Source organism: Gorilla gorilla, chromosome 22 (assembly GCF_029281585.2).
Source record: "Gorilla gorilla gorilla isolate KB3781 chromosome 22, NHGRI_mGorGor1-v2.1_pri, whole genome shotgun sequence".
NCBI lineage: Eukaryota > Metazoa > Chordata > Mammalia > Primates > Hominidae > Gorilla > Gorilla gorilla.
In genome coordinates this window covers 45,756,762-45,774,861 of record NC_073246.2, presented here as the reverse complement: position 1 = coordinate 45,774,861, position 18,100 = coordinate 45,756,762, and the positions used below count along the sequence as shown (strand labels likewise).

Here is an 18,100-nt window from a genome sequence, read left to right as displayed (position 1 = left end):
CATTCCCTCCCTGTCTCCCTCTCGCCCTGATTTTAAACACAGCGCAGGCTTCTGACCTTGCTGAAAACGCTCTGGCCTCTCCTGATGTGGTAATAAGCTGCCACTACTGCCATTGCCCATCCTACACCAACAGCACGTGGCCCGCCCCACCCCGACTCCAACCTCCCCTCCTGGGGGTGCAGCTGCAGCCCCCTTCCTCCGTGACGCAGGCCGTGGCGGCTGAGGCCTGGCAGGCCAGGCGCAGGGAACCGAGGTGCCCCAGCAGACTCTCAGCGTGGCCTGGCGGCAGGAATGGCCAAAAGCCGAAGCTGAACGTGGAACTTGCTGACCCCTGAGGACTGGCTTTCTCTTGAGGGTTCTGGGAAATCGAGCCCCAGGAGGGTGAGGACTGCCTGCTCACCACTGTGCGTGCAGGGCTTAGCCAGTGCCTGGTATACAGTAGGCGATCGATAAAATCCTATGGGAAGGCAGGAGGGAGGAAGGAGGTTTCTGGTTTACAAGCAGAAAATGATGTCCCGGGCGGGCGCAGTGGCTCACGCCTGTAATCCCAGCACTTTGGGAGGCTGAGGCAGGTGGATCACGAGGTCAGGAGATCGAGATCATCCTGGCTAACATGGTGAAACCCCGTCTCTATTAAAAATACAAAAAATTAGCCGGCGTGGTGGCTGGCGCCTGTAGTCCCAGCTACTCGGGAGGCTGAGGCAGGAGAATGGTGTGAACCCGGGAGGCGGAGCTTGCAGTGAGCTGAGATCACTCCACTGCACTCCAGCCTGGGCGACAGAGCGAGACTCCATCCCCGCACCCCCCCAAAAAAAAAGATAAAAAGAAAATGATGTCCCAGCATGACCACGCACCCTGGCCACCCGGCCCTGGGGAGCGGGCCTCCCTCCCTCTGCTGTGGAAATGCCAGATGAACAAGGCCCCGAGGCCTGTCTTCCTCCATCCCCAACAGGCAAGGGGCTCTGAGGGCTGCCAGGACGGCTTTTTCTCTGTATACAACACAGGTGACGGGAGACAGAACAGAGGTCCTGCCGGGTCTCCCTGAGCCCAGATGAGGCAATGGCACCGCCCTGCCACCCTCCTCCCACCAAGTGAGCCACCGAAGGGGGCTAAAGACAAGACCCCACCTGACCACAGCAGCCCAGGGTGACTGCTGCACCCTAGGGTGACCGCTGGCAGGCGTGGCTGCAGGGCCAGGCACCCAGCTGCCACTTGTGTGGTTTTCTCAGCATTCAGAGCCCCTGCTGCCCATTAAGAGCAGGTCTCTGAAGATGAACGAGAAGCTGCTCTTTTCATGTGGACCGAGCACAGAGGGTTCCTGGTCCAGAACCCCGCGCTCGGAGAGTCACATACTGAACACCAGTGGCCACCGCAGGGGCGGGCGTCTCCAGGAAGAGCTGGCATTGTGGGCTCCCTGCTGTCCGTCACCTGGTGCCTGGGCACGTGTGGCGAATGCAGGGTGGGCAGAGGTGCTTCAGGAGCGCCTCGTGAAGGACGCCAGACTCCCAGGCTCCTGGTGAGTGGCCAGCCCTCCTTCCTGCTCTGGGAGGGAGCTGGCGAGGCCTCCCTGGACCCGTGGTGCCATCAATGCAGAATCGTTCCTATTACAGGCCCAGCACCCACCGTGAGGCTCAACGTCTCTGTCCCCACAAAAAAACCAAGCCGCCTCTGTGGCCCTCCAGGTCAAACAGGATCAACAGGGACCTCACAAGCCCACAGGTTCCGGAAGCTCCCAGGTCGTACTGCAAGTGCCACTAAATGGCACCTGTGGGTACGCTGCCACGGCGCAGGTACCACTTGAGGCCTCGAATTCCACAGCTAACTTACTGAAGACCTGAGGGCAAAGGAGAAATGCATGTCCTTGGAAACGCTGTGGGTGAGGAGGTGGCACAGCCAGTCCCCTGCCACCTGGTCAGCAGGCTGAAGCTGAGAGGCTTGGCATAAGCCAATTACGAGCAGCTGCTCAGGTGCAATGCTGCACTTTTCCCAGACAGAGGCGCTCTTTTCCCAACACATAATAGGTCTTTCATCATTTTGAGCATTTGTGAAACTGCATAGCTCAGCCACGAATCCCAAGAAATGACTTGATACCCTTTCTCCGCCCAGGCGCCAGGAACGGTCCGTGGAAGCCGCCAGAGTCGCCCGCTCGCCGGGGCCAGCCTGCCCTGTGTACATGGCCCCCGTCACACTCGCGGTAGCCCCAGGTTGAGGATGAGTGAGCGGTTGCTCCTGGGGTTTTGGAACCCTCACCAATGACCGACCCCCTTGCTCAAACTCTCAGAGGCCCCAAATCCCGGGCTAATTTGTCTCCTAAATTCCACACTTAGGTTCTGTTTGTTTTTTAGAGATGGGGTCTCGCTCTGTTGCCCAGGCTGGAGTGCAGTGGCATAATCACAGCTCACTGTGGCCCTGACCTCCTGAGCTCAAGGGATCCTCCTGCCTCAGCCTTAGGATTCTGTCTTTTGGCTCTGGGTAAACCTCTTTGTAAACAGTATTGATCGTTTTTACATAAACTGAGTCATGGGGAAGACTGGGCATCCTCCTGCCTCTGTCACCTGCAGTGACCCTCCCTGCTGTTAGCAATGGAAGTGCATTAATCGGATCTATAGAAGAGAAAGCTTCCAGATCAGAGAGAAGCAGCTCCTGGCCAAGTGTGCACCAAGAAAAACAAACACAATCTAGCGTGGAACCTCCAGGGGAGCTGTGGTCTCTTCCTAGGAAATCACCCCGTTCTCCGGCTCTAGAAAATAAAGTCGGCACCCAGACTTGGGGTTTTTGGGTCCCCCCAGCTGCCCCCTGCACCACCTGGTACCATCATCACACACCCCATGGACAGAGGCTGGCATGCATCTTGTGCCCTTTGACCCTCTGCAGAAACGGCAGGCGGCATCAGTGTCCCGTTTTACCAACGAGCACTGGAGGCCTGGAGCAAAAACACCCCATCTAATCCCAGCCCGGAGACACAGCGGGGTTGGGACCGAGTCTCTGAAATCCTAGGCCAGCGTGATCTGTGACGCCTGCTGATTCTCAGCTTCTGCAGTAAGAGCCGGCAGGGACTCTGGTCAAGGGCAGCTGGGAAATCGCCTGCGATCACCATAAACCAGCCCATCAGGCAATGGGTGTGACAGAGCAGCGCCACTTTGATGGCAACTACGCATTTTCTGCCCAGGGTGCAGATCACCATGTAAATCAGCCACCCTACAGCACCTGCCTTGGGGGGCAGAGGGAGTCTGTGCCCATACATCAGGCACTTGTCCTTCCCAGGACATGCCAGGCATCTACGAACACCGCCCAGATGGTATGAAACCACTCAGCTCCTTCAGGAATGTTCTGAACAAAAACCCCTTTGCAGAAGGATGGGAGAGCTGCCCAAGGACCCCAGGAGGGATCAGAATGAGTTCCTGCCATTCCCTGCTTCCCTACCTCCCAGGAGTTCCCCTGCAAAGGGCTAGGCATGGTTTGTTGACATGCAGAGAACGGTCCAGAGCTGGAAGAGGAGGGGAGCACACAGTAAAGGCCCCCAGGACTGCCCAGGCCCCCGGGCCCTGGCCTCACTCACCAGTAGAAGTAATAGGCCAAAGCCACCGCCAGCAGGGCCACACAGATCCCTGAGAAGAGGCAGGCCGGGTAGCTGCTCAGCATCTTCAGCCCTCGGTCCTGTGCTGCCTGAAGCCGGCGAGAAGGACCTGCGGGGAGCAGGTGTCAGCCTGGCCGAAGGGTGAGGAGCCGAGCTCAAGCGGAGGGATTAGGACCTGGCCTGAGCTGCCCAGGCTTGGCAGGGGCCGTGGCCACCCAAAGCATCTGCTCAGCAGGAAGTGGGTGCTGGGCACCCCCAGGGTGCCACCTGCACGGCCAGCACTGTCCTTCTAGTCACAGAGACCAACTCAAGGGACCCCAGGAACGCGCTGAAGCAGGACATACACACGGGCCCGTCCTCCTGCGCACAGCTGCGGGCTCTGCCGTCGGGGCACCGGCTAATCCAATAAGCAGCTTTTGGCCAGGAGCTGCTCACTGTAAACAGGCAGAGTCACAGGGCCAGCCAGGATGCAGGTCAACGAGCCCCACCCCAGCACAGACCCCTAGGACCAGGGACCTAAGAGTGCCCACATCTTCCTCCTCACAACACCAGTGTGTCAAGGGGCCAGGTTGTGGGTGAGTTGGTGAGGTCTACCCTGTGCTCAGCCGTGGGCTAGCAAGATCCCTGAAAGGCCTCCAAGTGATAGGCAAATGTCCTGCATGTGGGGCATGGCTGTGGGCTCAACAGAGAACAGCCACCCAGCCTGCCGGACAGGCCAGGCGCCCGTGACACTCTCTCCAAACTGCAGCAAGGTTTGCTAAACGGCGGTGCTCCAGGTCCCACGTTCAGAGCTCCCACGCTGGAAGAGCCGTGAGGTGGGCCGCCTCTTATCCTCCAGAAGTCAGGCACGTCCCTCCATGTCTCTCCAGCCTGAAACCTCTCAATCTGAAATGGAGCTCAAAGGCTAAACTAGGGAGATGAGATCAAAGGACTCAGGGACCAGAGCATCGCCCTGGGAAACCTCCTGGGGCACGGGAGGCCCCCGACAACAACAGCGACGGGGGTGGGGTGTTATCAAGGGAGCGCCCCCTAGAGGCCCTCGACAGCACACAGGAACAGGGATGGGGTGTTACTAAGGGAGCGTCCCCTGGAGGCCCGGCCAATGCATTCTCGCTCAGGGTCACGGGGCCACAGTGGGATAAAGTGAAAGTCACTGCTCGTGCATCTCCCACGGCATCAGACACAAAGAACCTGTCCCCAGCAGGGTTTGCCCAGGATGCTCCCCTAGCCTGGTCGCAGCTCCGTCCCAGCCCTGGTGCGGCCCCTGCGTGCTCTGTGGGAAACTGTGGACTGAGAGGTGGGAACCGCTCAGCTCAGTCCTGACATGCTCAGCCTTTACTTCTGTGAACCTGTGAAGCTGGTGGAGGAGAGAGCGTGATGGGGCAGCCGCAGCCTTCCCAGGCCTGGGGGAGCCCCTCCTTCCCCCTCACAAGGCTTCAGGTGACTGCATCCCCGGCCAACACATTGACCCCATGTGACTCCACGTGACATCCAGAATCGCCCGCTAAGCCACTCCTGGATTCCTGACCCTCCGCAGCTGTGTGAGATAATAGATGTCTGTTGTTTTCGCTGCTAAGTTTGTGGCTAACTCGTTACACAGCAATGTAACAAACACGGTAAGGCAACCAGGCAGATCAATATGAGGCGCACCATTTACTGGAAGTATTGGATGACTATTTATAGGGCTGGAGTTAGTGTCTGAACAAAATAGAAGATTTGCAGGCCGGGCACGGTGGCTCACACCTGTAATCCCAGCACTGTGGGAGGCCGAGGCTGGTGGATCACCTGAGGTCAGGAGTTTGAGACCAGCCTGGCCAACATGGTGAAACCCTGTCTCTATTAAAAATACAAAAAATTAGCATGCCTGTAATCCCAGCTACTCAGGAGGCTGAGGCAGGAGAATCGCTTGAACTCGGGAGGCAGAGGTTACAGTGAGCACTCCAGCCTGGGCAACAAGAGCAAGACTCTGTCTCAAAAAAAAAAAAAAATGATTTGCAGATTCAAGAATTCTGACTTCTAATCCTCAGTACGTTCCTCAGTACGTTCCTTCTATCCCAATGAGCAATGTTAACTAACTTAGCTCTCTAGTTTGAAATGCACACCATGGAACCAAGACATTCATTTAATCCTGTTAGCAGCCCAAGAAACCCAACAGTGAGTGTGAGTGTGTGTGTGTGTGTGTGTGAGAGAGAGAGAGAGAGAGAGAGAGAAAGTGGGGGAGAGAGGAGAAACGCAGCCCTCCCACCAGACAACAGCAAGCGTGTGAGCTGCTTCCTCCTCCCTCTGCAACGAGGACCCAGACAACTTCCTTAGTCCAGCACTGTCTGCACAGTCACTCCAAAATATGCAAATATGACTGGCTGCCCACACAACCTCTGCCTGGCACTTCTTCTAACAAGACCCTGCCTGAGGTACAGAAGGCAATGGCTATGCAGAAGTCATCTGGTTTCATGGGATGCATCCTAATGACTGCCTTAGAGGTAGTTAATGAGAGAGAGAGAGGAGTCTTTTGGAGCTTCCAGAAAGGTTTCAGCCCCTGACAAAAGGTTGCAAAAAGAAATTTCCCTTTTCCTGTCCAGGCATGGTGGCTCACGCCTGTAATTCCAGCACTTTCGGAGGCAGGAGGATCACCTGAACACAGGAGTTCAAGGCTGCAGTGATCCAGGATTGCGCCACTGCACTTAAGCCTTAGTGACAGAGGGAGACCCTGTCTCCAGAAAAACGAAACAAAACAAAAAAAACTCCCTTTTCCTGACATCAGACTTATCTGTATCAAGTTGTGATGGCTGGGGCAGAGGCAGCCACGATGTCACCTCAAGGAGACAGGCCTGCAGTGGAAAGCAACCTAGAGGGTGGCCCAGAGGAGGAACGGATATAGTCAGGGGCCTTGCGCGCCTCCGCCAAGCCAAGCAAAGGCCAGCGTAGAGGAGCTGACCCCTGGGGCTTCCCACCTAGGTCAGCTCAAGGCAGATTCTGCTACTTTCAGCTCAATTCACTAGCGCCCCACCCAGTGGGCCTTTGGGACTTACACATATCTAGGGACCAACTTCTTATCTACATGCTTTGCATTTTCCAAAATCCAAAAGTCACTCATGGGTACTCCTGTGATAATAGCAAGCCTGAGTGTTCTCCAGGGCCACAGGAAGCCACAGGGTCAATGTTCCCCCACCCAGGAGTGCCAGCCCCACTCAGGTTTGCAGGCGGGGTGTTCTTTTATCTTAAAGCAAACATGGCTACCATTCAGAACAGTACGTGAATGGAGAATTCCTTTTAAAAACAAAACCAAAGATTTCTATTAGAGAAAAATACTTGGGGGAACCAGCGTCCCAGGGACCCACAGCCTACTCTAAATATGTCATTTTTTTTTTTTAAAGAGGAAAAAAGCTTGTTCACATCTTGAAGATTTTAACAAATTTTAGGGCAAGGAAACAGGCCATGCAGTTGCAAATACACAGGGAAGCCCTTTTCGCTGAGGCACAGAGGCCTGGGAGCCGCTCTAGGCGGAGCTGACACAGGAGAGCCAGGCTGGCGCCAGGCACGGCTCCACTCAGAAGCACTAGGCCTCCGCGCCTCCATCCAAGAGCTGCGGTCGGGAAAAGGAAAGGATGTCTTGTTTTTGCCAAGGTATCTGAAGTCTCTGTGGGCAGCAGTCAGGTGAGCTTTTCGGCTGTGATAGAACAGAAGCATTATAGGGGCAGAGCTCATTCACGAGCAGGTCTTTCAACACAGGCATTACCGGCGTGCCACCTGATTCTCTCACTGTGTCTTCCTCTGCCGGAGAAATCCTTGTACATGAAGAGACAACTAAAACTTGCAGCTTTGACTCCCAGGCCATTCTTCCGGAGGGAGGCACTGTGGCCGTGTGCCAGGAGGGCAGAGGCACTGGCCCCACGGAGGACAGGCGTCTGCTCTCAGACAGACGAACGCTGCAGGTGCACCCACAGAAAAGTCCACAGCCCCTGGTAAACAATGCCGTGCTCGCCACTGCTAGGGGAGGCTCAGGAACCCGGCTGGGGTTGGAGGCCTGGTGCCAGCCTGGCGTGACGTCAGGCACAAGGGGCTGGGGCCGCATTGTCCTCCCCTCTCCCTGCTTTTGCTTCAGTCCTGGCCTCCTTGGGCTGCAGAGCCGGGGTCCTGGCAGGTCACTGGACTTCTCTGGCCTTGGCTCCCCCGCTTTGAAGTGAGCAGACTGACCACGATGGCTGGCCCCAGGGGTGCCCGAGCTGCAGGTGGGGGGGCCAGGGCTGCAGCACGTGAGCCTTCCGTGTGACCCTGCAGTGGGGCCTAGGCCTGGCTTAGGAACAGCTGGGCGGGCTCTGCTACTGTTCTACACTCTGGCTTCCGACTCGAGCCGCCATCAGGGAAAAAGCCTGGCATGATCTGTGTGCTTAGCGCACCTGGAGAGCCAGGGCACTGCCCCAAGCCCCGAGCCCTGGCTGAGGCTTCTCCACTCCTTAATCTCCAGAGTAGCTGAGGTGCTGTGGGCCTGAGTCTGAGCTCCTCCGTGGCCGCCTGGGATGATGAAGCCAGGTTGTCCTTCCTGCCCCACGCCTGGGTCACTGCCTTTCTCGTGATAAGGAAAAAAAAAATCCCTTCCTAGGAGAGTCGTTCCCTTTCCATGTCTGAATAACAGACTCCCCAAATGCCAGGTGGACCCAGCCCTGAGGCCCCAGAATGCCCCTACCGAGCAGTGAGCATCTGTGGGCCCGGCCTCAGGTCTCTCCGAGCTCCGCGGCGGCGGCGATGCCCAGTACTGCGTGCAGAGGCCGCCCTGCAGGCCGCTCCTGGACTTGACCTCTAAGGCCACTTCTCACTGTAAAAACTGTGGGGACATTGTGGGGCCTATGCTGGCCCTGCCCTCCTCCTGAACGGCTTCATGCCTGCCAGGGCCAGGCACTTGGGGGCACTCCCAGCTGGGGACCCCAGCTCAGCCTCCCCGGGGCTGGAGGGAGGCGGGATCTGGGTGCTGCTACTGGAGGGCGCTGCCCCTGGGTCCCAGCTCTGACATTTGCTTTTGTGGTGTGTCCTGAGCCTGCCTCCTGCTCCCTCGCCACTCAAGGCCACCACACGGCCCAGTGTGTGACACAACCGATGCCCGCACAGCAAAGCGTGCTAGCGCGGCACGGCACTTTGGTGACTTTGCTGAGCTCTCCAGAATTTCCAGGTGCTCCCCACTGCTTCCTCATGCTCTCAGGTGAGAAGCCCCCTCTGTCCAGCCTCCACACTGGTTCTGTGTGTGGCATGTGAGTGGTGGGTGGCGTGGGTGGTGGACGGCACATGGGTGGCATGGGTAGTAGCGTGGGTGGCGTGAGTGGCGTGGGTGGCGTGTCAATGGCATGTGAGTGGCGTGGGTGACATGTGAGGGGCAGAGGTGGTGTGGGTGGCCTGGGTGGCATGTGAGTGGCGTGGGTGGCGTGTCAATGGCGTGTGAGTGGCATGTGAGTGGCGTCGGTGACATGTGAGGGGCAGAGGTGGTGTGGGTGGCATGGGTGGCGTGTGGGTGGCGTGAGTGGCGTGATGTGATATGGCAGCACGTGGGTGGCATGGCGTGGCTTGCTTTGTGCTGTGGCTCCTCCACCATGGGCACGTGGCCTCCTCGTGCTCCCAGCTATCTGAATGTCATCCTGCTCACGACCAGGGCTTGAGCCCGCCCCTCCGCAGGTTCCCGCTGTCCCCTCCTCCGCCCCATCACCATCGCACACCTCCTAGTCTTACCTTCTGGTTACCCCACGGGGCCTAAAGGAAACAGTTCTTTTCTTCCAGGTCCTTTCCCGTCTCTGACACCTAAGCCATGCTGCCTGTATAACATCCTAGTGGAGGCCCAGCCTCCTGACTCTACCAACGAGGTTGCGCTGCCACACAGGCCAGGGCCAGGCAGCCGACGGCCTGGGGACTTGCAGAGCCTCTGTGGCCTCTTATGAAGTCACCATCTCTGAGCATGGGCACGGTGAAGGAAGACGAGGCCTGGAGGCCCCTCCTTCCACCCTTGGGAGGTGGGGACAGGCACACTGCGGTGAGAGGGCTGGTGTGTGGGAGCCGGTACTTGGGGGGCTGGCGTGCTCGGGGAGCTGGTTCTCAGGGGACTGGCATATGGGAGCTGGTGCTCGGGGGGCTGGTGTTCAGGGGGCTGGTGCTCAGGGTGGGGGGGAGCTGGTGCTCGGCAGGGGAGCTGGTGCTCAGGGTCTGGTGCTCGGGCGGGGAGCTGGTGCTCGGCGGAGCTGGTGCTCGGGGAGCTGGCGTGCCGGGCACTCATGTCTGCCTGTTCTCCAGCATCCAGTCCTCAAAACCTCATCACCCAAACTACCAAGGATGAGCAATGTGGGGCAGACACCTGCTCCACTGCCCCTGCCCTGGTATGGCATACGGCAGCTGGTCATGACTGAGAAAGGAAGCGGCACACCAGGTGTGGCCAGCCCACACCAGGCCAGCACATGGGGACCCCAGGCTGTTCCAGACCAAGGGCCTCCTCTCGTGCACCCACAGACCCCGTCCTGCTGCTCAGTTCTAACCCTCTGGCGTTTCCATGCCACTGTCCACTCTGCACGTGAGGCTCGTGGCAGGCGCGGGAGTGCCGTCCTCTGGCTCTTGCAGCTGGTGCTTGGGCCTGTGCTTGGATGGAGGCCGCCGGGGCCTCTGGGCATCTGGTATGCGGCGTCCTTCTCTCCTGACTCTCCCCTCACCTTTCCCCTGTGCTGCCCCTCCCACACTTGCTGCTACATGCCGAGACTACTGGAGCCTAACCCCAGTGCCAACCGCTTCCAAGCTGTGCCTCAGTTTCCTCAACCATAAAGAAAGAATAACAACACACGGATGCCAGCAGGCTATGGAGAGCCAAAGACCCCCGGGGCGCACTGAGAACAATGCTGGGCATGGAAAATGCCAAGAAGCAGCCAGGAGTATGATGACATCATCGATATTCCCAAACCTTTCCCCATGGAGAAAACAGATGGCAGAGCTTTAAAAAAGATACACGACAAAAGCAAACATAGACCACTGGGATTACAGCAAACTAAACAGCTTCTGCATGACAAAGGGAGTGACAGGGTAAAGAGACGACCCCCAAGGGAGAGAAAACCCTGCAGACCACATGCCCGATGCAGGCCCAGCATCCACGGGGTAAAGGGGCTCAGACTCAATAGCAAGAAAGCAAACAGCAAAGGACCCAAACGGCTGTGCCTCAGAAGGAGCCACACCGACAGCCAGCAGGTTAACGAAGAGCTGTTCGGCATTATTAACCATCAGGGAGAAGCAAATCGAAGCCACAGGGAGGTGTCATTTCATGCCGTTCAGTTGGCTATTATCAAAAAGACGAATGTAACAGGTGTTGACGAGAACGCAGAGAAAAGGCACCTGGCACGCTGTGGGGGAGAGAGAGCGTCAGTCAGTGTGGCCACTATACAAACCATCTGGAGGTGCCTCCAAAAGTCAAAAATGGAACTACTGGCCCAGGGCGGTGGCTCACACCTGTAATCCCAGCACTTTGGGAGGCCAAGGCGGGTGGATCACTCGAGGTCAGGAGTTCGAGACCAGTCTGGCCAACATGGTGAAACCCCATCTCTACTAAACATACAAAATTAGCCCGGCATGGTGGCGGGTGTCTGTAATCCCAGCTACTCGGGAGGCTGAAGCAAAAGAATCGCTTGAACCCAAGAGGCGGAGCTTGCAGTGAGCCGAGACCGTGCCATCGCACTCCAGCCTGGGCGACAGAGCAAGACTCCATCTCAAAAAAACAAAAGGAACTACCATAAGGTCCAGCAATCCCACTTCTGGGTATGTATCTAAAGGAACTGAAATCAGTGTGTCAAACAGACATCTGCACGCCCATGTTCACTGCAGCATCACCCCCAACAGCCACACGATGGAGGCAGCCCAGGTGCCCACCAACAGACGAATGGACAGCAAGCGTGCAGTGCGTAACGCTGTGTTATTATTCAGCCATAAGGAAGAAGGAAGTCCTGTCACTGGCAACATCACAGACAAACGTGGTAGACCCGACACTGAGTGGATAATCAGCCAGTCACAGAACGACAAGTCCTGCACGACCTCACTCACACGAGGAATCGGAAATGGAGGTCTCACCAGAACTGGGAGGAGCACGGTGGTTACCAGGGGCTGGGGGCTTGTGCAAGGATGGGCAAGGGAGGTGCTGATCAAAGGGAACAGTTTCAGTTAGACTGGAGGGACGTGTTCGTGATCGACCGCGCTGTGTGGCGACCAGTTAACAATAAGGTATCATGTTTCAAAATCAGGGAAAGAATAGATTTTTAACATCCACACCACCAAAAACGATGTTGGTGAGCTGATAGCTATGTTAATTAGCTTAATTAATCTTTCTACAATGTACACATAGATCACATGGTACTCCATAAATATACACAATTATATTTTGTCAATTATAGACAGATGACAAATGGGTAGTAGGTAGGTAGACACACACACACACACACACACACACACACACACACACACACACACACACACGAGATCCTCTTCAGGTAAAAAGCAGAATGGAAACAAAACCTCAACCTGTATGGAACACTGAGACAGCTGGAGCTTTTCATCATGCTCTTTATAGCAAACCTAGAATGTTTAGAATCATGGTTTTACTTATTTTGAAATAATGGATTTTGGTATAAGACTTTTGCCAAAATCCCCTTCTGGTGGTGTTTCTGATGAACGGGAGCTGCACTGTCTGAATCCTGACGACAGTGCCGGTGGCTGGGGATGCTCAGTGTCAATCAAAGCTGAAGCACGCGGCAGTTCTCCGCCTGGGAGTCGCACTAACGGGGCCGATGCGGCGTCCTACTCCACGTGGCTCTTCGGTTTTTACCTCCACATCCCTTTTCCAAGGTTAAGAAGAACAAAGCTCATCTGAACATATCGCCCAAACAAATGTCATAGGAATGTAATATCTCCTGATTATTTCCCTGGACATGAAAACTTAATGATTTATACAAAAATATTAAAAGAGAAGAACCGAGTATGTTGATTCAATTTCCTGGAGGCCTCCTCAGAGCCACAACATAAAATAGAGTGTTTTTAGGATGTCAATACAATCTTTCTTCAGATAAACCCCATGAAGATCCCACATTCCCTTTCTCATGCCAGTGACCGAGCGAAACTCCAGGTGTGATTAACCTCCCTCACCCCAGCAGTGGGACGTCACTAGCACCAGATGCGGGGAACGTGGGAGGACCAGCACGCAGGTGTCAGTGTGACACCATTTCTAAAAGGTCTCTGTTTCCCTCACTGACACTCCCCCTCGTCCAGTGTCCGCCCTGACCCCGGGTCTGGACAAGAAAACTGACCTGGAGAGCAGTTGGGCTGTCCAGTCACGGGGCCCTCGAGAAAAGGCAACGGCAAACCCACCCCAGGGCCCCACGATGAGTCCCTGACGAGCCTCAGACGTGCGTTCACCCCCACTCTAGAGCCCCCACAGCCCCTGCCCCAGGATCTCACGTAGTGGGGGCCATAAAAACAATCTGTAATGCAGAACAGGAACATGCAGGAAGGAGGTGGCGCCCACCCGAGGGACAGGGCAGCAGGCCCCTTGCGTTTGTCACCAGCAGCTTGAGGACCGCACGCTGGCCTGCTGTGGGCCACCCCGGCCACCGTGAGGAGCCACCTCCTGCCACCCCAGGGAGGGGACACTGGCCCCTACAGCAGCCCCCTGGGAATGTGCCAGCAAGCCCTGCTTCCCCCTGTTCCCCTCAGCCCAGGTGTGCACCCCCACCTCATCCCCGCCTTCCCCTCATCCCGACAGAAACACCACCCACCCTCACCCCCCCAGGCCTGCCCACTGTGGACACCCACAATCAGGAGCTGCAGCCTCTGAGTTCACGGGGCAGAGCTTGCTGCCCCCAAGGTCTGAGAGAGGCCCAGAGAACAGGGACAGTAAGAAAGATGATGTTGCTGAGACACACCACAGCGAGGTCCCATGGGCCACGCTGAGGTCGCACGGGCAACCCTGAGGTCACACTCAGTGGCAGGTGCTTTACACAAATGATCCCTCAGCGCTCAGCACAGCTCTGCCCTGCTAGCTCCACTGCCTCTGAAAATAATCCCGCCCAGGACCACAAAGTCACTGGCAGGCCCAGGACAGGGAACCGGGCTGCACTGGTATTGGCACCAGAGCCCCCTACCCCACCGTGCGGCGTCTCTGCCCTAAGACCTCCCACAGCTGTGTCCCCGGGGGCAGGGAACCGTGGAAGGGGAACCCAACTTCTCTCTGCCTTAGACTCTCCGTGGAGTGACGGTTGATAACTCTATTCCCCACTTTCTTCAAAGACACTGTGGATTCGTGACTTCCTGAACGTGAAAACGGGGCTGGATGATGCACACAGAAGTGCCAGGACAAGGCACCCTGGGTTCCAGGAGGACAGTCACTCAAGTCCTCTCTCTCCGGCACGCCTGGGCTGTCGGTGCTCCAGAGAACGCGTCTGTCACCTGCAGCCCAGACAGTGTCCGCTGCATTTATGAGGTTAATGAGACACTGTGAGCTCGCTGGGAGCGCCATCTCACCAACCTGTTTATCTGGATTTAGCTCGGCACTCAGCCAGGCGGGAGCTGTCCCCAGGCCAGTGACACGGGCAGGACCTCAACAGAGAGGGTCGAGGCCCAGCACTCACGGGCCCACAGCCCCTGCTGCCCATCCTGCCCACCCTCCAGCCTGAGGAATGCAGGCCGCGCCTTCTCCCTCCATCCCAGTAAGGAGCAGCGTCCACAGGCCGAGCCTCTGCAGGTGTCCCCTGTCCTGCCACACACACTGGCTCTGGCAGGCCGCGTCCGGTTCTGCAGGGACCAGGCCTTGCCCAGCACAGCGGCGACCGGGGGAGGTGGCTTTGCTGTAGCCAGCAGGTGGCACCGTCTTGTTCTGTGTGCCAATGCCACTTGCCCTTCACATCTTTCAATAAACAAATAAGGACACACATAAAAATAGAAGTCCCACCGTGGGAAGGCTCCTGGCTTTGACTTGCTCTGGGGTCAGCACGGGCCGTGGTGGCAGAGGCTCCAGGAGTGTGTGGTGATGGCAGGGAGCGGCTGACAGAGTGTCCTTCCAATCCACATGGGGACAGGGTGCGGGTTACTATGCAAACCAAACAAAGCACACAAGCCCGCATGCAGCCCAGAGCCAGGCCCATCTCCTGTGCTCTGGAGCCTGTCGGAACCATCTTACGCTGTTGCTGCCGCCGCACGGCTGTACATGCCCTGCTTCCATGAAAGGTGGGCACACAGAGCTCCCCACCCGCATGAGGCACCCACTACGGGAGCAGTGGCCTCCTTCTGAAGGTCACAGGGGACTGGCTATCGGGGCCCCGCCACTCAGGCACCTCACACTGAAATAACGAGAACGCACGGAGTTTTCAAAATATGGTATGTCTGGCCAGGGTGGCACACTCTGCTTCCTGAATTGTGTGGCCTCCTAAAGTCAGTCACAGTCACGTGCAGACAAGGTGGGGGTGGTGGGTACACACAGCTGAGGAACCTGCCGGAGCCACCTAGGGTGGGGCCAAGGCACAAACTCTGTAGGGCAAAAAGAAGATTGGCGTGGGGATAAATTTCAGCTCATTGTGAAACAAAATTAGACAGCGCCTTATCTGTAGTATCCGTAGGTAGCCAAACACACGCAAACACACCCTCCTCAGTAAATCCGATGACGTTGCCAGTAGCGAGTGCCCCAGCTTGAAATGCATCCCAGAAGGAAAACTCCTACATGGAAAGTGATTTCTAAACAAGATGTAGTTTCAGACGTGAAATCTGTTGGAACAATTATCACGATTACTAAAATGCGCATGTATCAGCTTGCTCTGAGTAAAAACACTTAAAACCTAAGTCAAACCTTCAGACAGAGCAGTGAACTGCATGTATCACTGCAGCCTACGGGTCGGGAGAAGCAGAGGCCTCTGTCCCCAGGTGGGAGGCACTGACCCCTCCAGAATGCTGCTGCCCACGCTGGTCTGCAGAATGTCTTGGTGAACCTTACCCTATTTCACTCCCTCCCTCGGGGTGAGGGGGTGGGGAAACAGAACTCAGCTGCCCCCCGGAATGACGGGGCTTGCCACCTTGCCTGTGTGTATATTCCTTAACGCTGTGTCAGCGTTTCTCAGCAGGCATTTTCAAAACAGTGACCGTGTCAAACTCAGGGCAGGGGTACACCTGCAGGCCCCGGAGAAGAGGGCCCCTGTGGCTGGAGTTGAAACCATCATGCCCTTGGCCTGCCTGAAACCATCACTTCTTATTGTGCAGCGGAGACTTCCACGTCCAGCAAGGATCACAGCTTCCGGTGGGCTGAGTGGTTATTCCGTTTCTGCTGCGTCCGGGAGCTGCGTCCGGCTGGTTCAGCTTCCCAGGGCACGGGGCAGCAGGCACCATGTCAGCCCTGCCAGGATGCAACAGGCCCAGCTCCTTGGAGAGGGAGGGTGTGTTCTCCTCCAACACCAACAGAAAGAGTTCCAGAATTTGGGGCAAGGCGTTCTAACTTGAATTGTGTGGCCTCCTATAGGCTGGGGTACCTGTCCCCAGGCACGTCGGTCGCCCTCACCAGGCCCCTCTGCAGGCCAGGCCTGACCTGGCAGCTCTGTGGCCCCACACATTCGCTCCTCACGGAAGCCCTTACACCTTACAGATGAGGAGACTGAGGCACAGAGAGGTTCAGCAGCTTGCCCAAAGCCACACAGCAAGTCAGTAGCAGAATCAGGACTCAAAACCCAGGCCATCTCACCACAAAGTCACTGCTCCCATAGATAGGAGCCAAGGATCAAAACCCAACCAAAGTGCTTATCTCACATCTTCACTGGAAAGGAGGTTTCCCATCAGCTGAGAACACTTCAGCCTCTAGCTGGAAAGAAGCCTGCTGCGATTTAAGACAGGAAGAGCAGAGAGGCGCCGGGCACTTGACACAGAGCTTCCTTTTGCTAACCTCTAAAATCAGGTCTCAATGGATTGGGAAGAAACAAAAACTCAGCCCTCCAATCAACCTGGAGCACCAGCCCTGACAGCCTCACAGCCTGGGGGAGACAGACCCACCCAGTCTTTCAGCTGCAATAGAACATTTCAAGCAAAAAACACTCCAACTTTTAACTCTGTGGGGTTCTTTTTTAAAGATTTTGTAAATTTATAAATATATATACCTACTATGTGCCCACAAAAATTAAAAATACAAGATTTTGTAAATTAATGATATTTCATAAAAGAGAGTAATACACCTTGCTGTAAAAATTTTAAACCAAGACGAGGTACATGGTCAGAAGGGAACGCTCAGCCCTCACCCCGTCTCCATCCCCAGGACTGACCACTGTTCAAATCTGGTATTGGCTGGTGGCTCACGCCTGTAATCCCAGCACTTTGGGAGGCTGAGGCAGGCAGATCAGGAGTTTGAGACTAGCCTAGGCAACATGGCAAAACCCTGTCTCTCTTTTTTTTTTTTTTTTTTTTTGAGACAGAGTCTTCCTCTGTCGCCTAGACTGGAGTGAGATGGTGCAATCTTGGCTCACTGCAACCTCCACCTCCTGGGTTCAAGCAATTCTCCGGGTTCAAGCAATTCTCCTGCCTCAGCCTCCCAAGTAGCTGGGATCACAGGTATGCTCCACCACGCTCAGCTAACTTTTTGTATTTTTAGTAGAGACGGGGTTTTGCCAGGTTGGCCAGGCTGGTCTTGAACGCCTGACCTCAAGTGATCCACCCACCTCGGCCTCCCAAAGTGCTGGGATTACAGGCATCAGCCACTATGCCCAGCCCTCCTTTTTATTAAAAAAAAAAAAAAAAAAAAAAAAGGCCAGCGTAGCTCACGGAAGCTACCCCAGCAGCACGACACAGAGCTCTTTTCTTAAATGCCGCAGCATGGAAACCCAGGAACGCGCCGTGGGGGCTGGGGGCTCCTCTCGCGCACGCGTGGCCCCTGAAGCTGCCTGTTCTCTGCGAGAATGAAACACCCGAGCCAACGCTGGGCCACCCCAGGGGATCCCGGATAAAATCACCCCCAGTCCTGCCACACAGATGCGCACGCCCACCCTGCTGGACCACCCCACTGTCCTACGTGTTACCTGACGTGGTCCCCAGAGAAACAGCTTGTTCAGCCAAGGACGGCAGAGCGAAGGCTCAGCAGCCCCTTGGCACCAGCGCGTTACTCAAGAACACTCCAGATTTCACCGCTGCTGGAGGACAGGGCTGAGGGGCTGGAGTCCATGTCCCAAGCAGGTGTCTGTGTCTCAGGCAAAAGTCTACAGATGACCTGTACCCTGGTGCTGACCCAGCGGGAGAAGGCAAGCCGCAGCCACCGTACCACTGAATGCTCCAGTGGCCACAGTAAAAACGCAGAGAAAAGTGGAATTAACTTTAATGACGTGTTTTACCTAATCCAACATATCCAAAATATCACAGACTTCTCCATCGGACACTGAAATCCAGTACCTATTTCCAGCTCTCAGGGCCTCACACGTGCGCCTCGCCGCTTCTCCTGGGCAGGCAGCTACATGGCGCCGGCGGCCACCACACCAGAGAGGCCAGCTCTGGGTTTGTTACTCC

General features: G+C 56.2%; 1 protein-coding gene across 6 annotated transcripts in view; it reads right to left on the bottom strand.

Annotated features, from left to right (window-relative positions):
* The window catches only part of AGPAT3 (1-acylglycerol-3-phosphate O-acyltransferase 3), a 121,716-nt gene that overhangs the window by 43,177 nt on the left and 60,439 nt on the right, over positions 1-18,100 (bottom strand). The window contains exon 1 of one of the 6 annotated variants that reach the window (XM_055373691.2): positions 3,560-3,681. The exons of the other annotated variants lie outside the window; for them this stretch is intronic. The gene's annotated coding sequence lies outside the window, so the exon portion shown is untranslated. Of the gene's footprint in view, positions 1-3,559; positions 3,682-18,100 lie in introns of those variants that run through there. 6 annotated transcript variants of the gene reach the window in all.